The following is a 5,888-nucleotide window of genomic DNA, read 5'->3' as shown; positions in this document are numbered from 1 at the left end:
CTTCTGACGTAGTGTGTTACTGATGGTACCCAGTTGTGTGCCATGCTTTAGCCAGAACAAACTTGAGCCATTTCTGAAGTTTGCCAGAGAGCATAGGAATGAACCAGAAGCGGACTTGGAGAATATTATGTGGTCAGATTATACCAAAATAGAACTTCTTGGCACAAACTCAACTCTTTCTCTTTAGAGGAGAAGGAAGGTTTAGTTGCATCCTAGACCAACATATCTGCTGTGAACTGTTAGTGTGAAACCACCCTGTTTTGTGGCAGTTGTTCTGCAAGCAAGACAGCAGTGTTAATTTGGTAGGCTTTTTTAAATTTAGTTTTAGTCTTAGTCACAATGACAAAAAACAGTTTTAGTCTTAGTCATATTTAGTCATTGCCTCCCTGATTTAGTCTTAGTCTAAATGACAAAAATCCATTTTAGTCTTTGTCTATGTCATAAAGTCTTCATCCTCAATCGTACTTGCATGCAGGCCAGAACGCCCAATCCACTTTGCCATTGAGTTCTCCAGTGCTTTCTGCTCTTTGGCATCAGGTTTGTACGGTGGGGATTCTCCCATCTCTGCAACAGACTTCCCTTCCTTCCACAACGTCTTATTTGGCTAAGGTGTCACTGTGTCAGGTATCTAGTTGGCAGGAAGAAAATTAAATGTTTAATATCCAGTGTATCAGTAGAACATCTTTCTTCTATGACAGCGAGATAGACAGATACAGGCACAGGAAGGCACACACACACACACACACCTACATGCATGCAAGTCCACACGCACACCACACACAAACACACACACACACACACACACACACACACACACACGTTCCTACTACTACAAGCCCACCCGTTCCTTACCTTCTTCCAAATGGCAGCATGTTGGCACGTCAGATGTCGCTTAAGATTTGTTATGTTCTTCTCTGCCATTTTTAAGCCACAGACTCTTTGGTGGCATCCTTCCTCCTGTGTCTCCACATTTTGGCCACCGCATTGGCGACATGATCCATTATTATCATGCAGATTGTTTTGTTGTCCTTCGTGTTTCAAACAAAATGGCATACATATCCAGGCATTGTTTTCCCACAACTCCTCCAACAAACTGTATACCGTTATCTGAGTCAGAAGGCATGACTGCAAGTTGAGCTAGCCATGGTTAACTACTACTTGTTAGGAATCCAGTTTGTGTGGGTTGTGTTGGCCAGTTTTGGGTACTCTAGCAAAGCTGAGTTTTGCTGAGTCTAACTTAGTCTTTGTTTTTCACTGAGCCTAACCTTGTTTTTTGTCTTTGCCTTTTCGGCAGGAACCCTTCCTGCAAGGCGGATGTTTGGCCTTCTCCCCCTGGAAGGATTGTTTGAGTCTCACACTGAGCAGGGGATTAACCCCCACAAGTTCCGTTCAAGTCCTCCTGGATTCCCAAGTGACAGTCCGCTCAATAGCTCCTCAGGGTCAAACCAAGTCTATACCTGTCTGCCCTCCAACGAGTCTCAACCTCTGGATAAACCCACACCGACTGGATTCTGGGAAGAAAGTTTTCTCCACTAACGTGGGTCCCGTTTTCTCTGTCTTTCCAAGCCATCGTTCAAAGTTCCCACGGATCCTGAACTAACCACTGATACTTCCCTTCCCTCTTCCACTTCCGGTTCACAAGTAAACTGTGTTTCCAGAATCCAACCCCTGCTGGTTTTATCAATAAACCTGTTCAAACTTTTACCCTGGTTCTCTGAGTGGTTTACTGCATGTGGGTCAGATATCTTAAGAAAATCATGACAGAACACTGGCCAAACAGTTGACCCCGCAGAAGCCATTCAGAGAGCCATTAACTAGCAACAAACAGCCTTATCCAGACATGATAACACCTTGGCTGAACTGATCCACCAGCAAACGGAGTTAAATCATCATGTGACCGACTTAACAGAAGCTGCCCGTTTTTCTCTGCAGGCTGCCGGCCCAGTCAGTGAACTACCCCGCCTCAAGCTAACAAACCAGCATTTTCTCCTCCTTTTTCTGAGTGTCATCTGCCCAGTCCTCCCAGGTTCGATGGTAACCCCAAGAAGTGCCGGGGTTTCCTTATGCAGTGTGTCATCCAGTTCAACCATGCCCCAAGTAAATTCCCTTCAGACTCAAATAAGATTTCATATATCATTTCACATCTAACTGACCGAGCTCTGGATTGGGCCAAGGTCAGATTTTCCTTATCCACTGTTTATGGCTGCACTTTTGAGGAATTCATTACCGAATTCAAGCAAACCTTTAACCAGGATCCGGATAAGATGCTGAACTCCTGTGAGATGCTGAAATTAAAACAAGGACAGAGGTCTGTATCTGATTTCGCCATTGACTTCCGCAGTCTGGCTGCTGCTTCGGGCTGGGATAAAACATTCCTAATGTGTGTTTACTCGAACGCTCTTAATGACTCCATTAAAGATGCTAGCCACCCTTAATACATGTTTACTACATGTGGGTTAGATCTCTTATGAAAATCATGTCACTACTAGTGTTTCTAGCAGCATAAGCCCTCTGCTAATACTGATTGAGTGTAGGGACAAAAAGGGCAACAACACGTAATCTTCTATAATGTTCAAGAAACACTTATATTAACAATTACAAATTAATTATAAACAAGTAGATCTTTTTTATGTCCATTTGCCCATGGCTCGTAAATTTCGTCTGGTCTTAGACTCGTTAATAAAAATAATTTTTTATTCTCGTCACATTTTTATTTTCTTGAAACAATTTTTGTGCGTCATCGTCTTGTCATCGACACAGGGGGCATTGACAAAATATTTTCGTCATCATCCTGGTTGAGGAAATTAACACTGCAAGACAGAACAACTGATTCATATGAAGGGAACAATAATTAGGGTTATATTTCATAAGACTTTAAGCAAAAAATTCCTTCCATCAGTGGGAGCACTGAAGATGGAACAGGGTTGGGTCTTCGAGTATGACAGTGACCCCAAAAACACCACTTGGGCAATAAAGAAGTGGCTCAGTAAAGAGTATTTCAAGGTCCTAGCGTGGCCTAGCCAGTCTCCATATTTCAACTGCACAGATACTTTGTGGATGGAGTTGAAAATTCTAAAAGGCAGGGCGTTCACCAAAAAGTTGAATTGTCGATATAATAAGGCTGAGTCGACTGATATCTGGACAACTCAGAAGTTGCACCACCTCTCAGCAGGTGTTGTGTGCCTGAATGGAACTGGTCTGTCATCAGCTAATTCTATGGGCTCACTAAAGCACTCACTCCAGTTAGCAATAAAAGCTTGATTAGACCTATCTGATATAAACAAGACCATTGCTGTGCAAAAACATACTATAAGTAATTAGCAGCCGCACATTTGTTTAGTTTGTCTGGTAGTTGAGGTTTAACTATGGTAAAATAAAAAAAAACTATAGACCTGTTTCATCTTCCTGAGTAGGAGATCTTGCACAGTTAGTGGCTGACATGATACCTTTTTGCCCCACTGTATAGATCTGTAGGGCTACTAAATTATTTGGCAGTGTTGTTTTTTGCAAAGATTAGAATATTCAAATAAAAAAAAAAAATATTTTTGAAATTAGACAACCTCATGTTTAATCAGCCAGATTACCTTTTTAAATGTGTTGCAATCACCATTTCACAAGCCAAAGAGAGCCCTCAACAGGAAGAAAACATTAAGCAAGATCTCAAGAGGAAATTGACTCAGGATAAAATGAAGCTGATTGTCTACATGTTCCTGATGTATATGTACACAGTTTTCTCTATTTAAAAACATGTCCAGAGGATGTACACTTATTGCATGAATAACTATTAAATCCAGTCCTTATCCAGCCTCAAAGTTGTCAGGCTACATTAGTGTAATGATAAACTGGTTTCGCTTAACTGTCAACGATATAGAACATGTATGTCTTCAACACAGATCACATTGAAGCAATAAAGGGAGGGGGACCTTTATTAGGCAATAACAGCCTAAGCAAGACAGACAAAAGGAATCACTGCAGTAAATCTTCCTCAGCAATGTTAAAGTGAGAAGGATTTGTCCCCTTCAAAGTAAAGGCTGTAACGCCCCGGGGCCTCCTCACACGGTTCTTTTCCTGGGAGCAAGTTATTTACTACTCTTAACTCAAACTCGGTAAAACCATATGAAAAAGGACTATAAAAACAGGAGTAAAAAAGTAACAGAGTTTATCCCTGATCAGGTCGTTACAAGACAGAGAAAAATGCTTAGAGCTATGCATAGCTGTGGTCTCAAAAATCACGTCCGCAAGCGTCCGGCAAAGTTTGAGCCCCGAACAAGGTCATCACCTGCTTCTTATACCTTGTGAGTCTATGTGTTGCATCATGTGGATGCTTAGCTGTCCGTATCAGAAACTGACACGCCATCCATGTCTTGAACTCCATGCAGGNGGTACGCAGTTCCAGGAAGATATGCTGTCTGCTATTTTGGGCCACCAACTTAGGTGCACAGCTACCAATCTATGTGTAACTATGAATTCAGAACTGTAGAATTGTATCCAATAAAAAAGTCCAAAACTAAGGAAAATTAATCATTACTTACTCGTTCTATTTCTCCGTAGGTACATGAAGATCTTTTATAGCTCAGAAACTTCCTTCCTGATGACTACCAAAGCCAGTCACATCATCTCGATCACCACCTGGTTTGTTTCCCTGACCTTAATGACATCATGCTGCATCCTTTTCCTGATCAACCACAAACCTCATCTGTATCTCAGCACATGCAAACTTCTACTGTCTGACGGTGTAAATTCACTGCACTCAGTGATGCATTGTTTTGCTGCTTTCATCTTCATGTTAGTTCTCTTATCTCTTGTCTTTTTTTACTATAACACCTGCCGCAGGGTGAGAGATATCCAGCAGAGACAGCTAGGCTCCAACTCCAAGAAACTTTTAAAGTCTCGCAGGAATATGTTGGTGTTAGTCAGTGTTTTCTGCTTTTGTTTTGTTCCTTTTCACCTTATTCAACTTCCTTACTTCCTATTTGGAGGACATTGTTTAAAGGTGTTTTACTACCTGAAGGAGGTGACTCTCTTAATGTCAGTTTGTAATATCTGTCTGGATCCTCTCATTTATCTTTTTTTCTGTAAAGACTTTAAGTCTCACTTGAAGGAAATGTTTTGCATGAATGGTAAAAAGAACACCTCATCTTAAAGGTATAGAGGACAATCTTTTTGTTCCAGATGGAGCGCTGGTTGATAAACTTCCATCTTATCAAAGACAATGACCTGTGGACAGCGTTCATGGACAAATTGAATATGATCATCATACACACACACAGCCGATGCTCAAATGTCAGATTGACTATCGTGTCTACAGCCTCCAATGTTTTCTGTCTGCTTCAAACTATACCCTGACAAGGATAAAGTTTGAAATATGGTCCCCCCTCCCTCCCCATGTGGCTCCTACCTTTCCACAGAGATAAAGGGAACCACAATAAGGGAACCGCCTCATGGTGGGGCCCTTGGCAACCATAAGAACGTGCCAACGGCAGCGTTCTGTGCCACGCATTGCTTCAGTAAATCGTTCCCTCTGCCATGGTTGTGAATGTGCATTTTTTTTTAAGTGGAGAGGGCAGGTCTTTAAAAAAAATCATGAAATCCTCCATGATACCTTTAAGAAGAAAGACAAAGTGAGGATCAGTTGAGCACCATAACATCTGCTCTGATCTCCAGGAGCATTGAGGGCAGAATATCAGGCACTGGAACCATCAGTCCAGTATTTCTTTGATCAAGCAATTGCTAAATGTTCATTTGAAAATAGCACATGCAATACATATAAATCAAGGAATTTAAGGTGCAAATTATTTATATCATGTTATGGTTCTCCTCTTTTGGGACTTTGAGTTTTTAGCTTTTAGTTATCAGTTATTCTGTCATGTTGTTCTTTGGTTTATTTT

General features: G+C 41.3%; 1 pseudogene; it reads left to right on the top strand.

Moving 5' to 3' along the window:
- Nucleotides 1–2,913: 2,913 nt before the first annotated feature.
- LOC107101610 lies at nucleotides 2,914–5,719 on the top strand (annotated as a pseudogene).
- Nucleotides 5,720–5,888: the final 169 nt, after the last annotated feature.

This window comes from Cyprinodon variegatus, unplaced genomic scaffold (genome assembly GCF_000732505.1).
Source record: "Cyprinodon variegatus isolate N-32 unplaced genomic scaffold, C_variegatus-1.0 Scaffold1123, whole genome shotgun sequence".
Classification (NCBI taxonomy): domain Eukaryota; kingdom Metazoa; phylum Chordata; class Actinopteri; order Cyprinodontiformes; family Cyprinodontidae; genus Cyprinodon; species Cyprinodon variegatus.
Note: the sequence above shows the minus strand (reverse complement) of the source record. Positions and strands in the feature narration are given on the sequence as shown.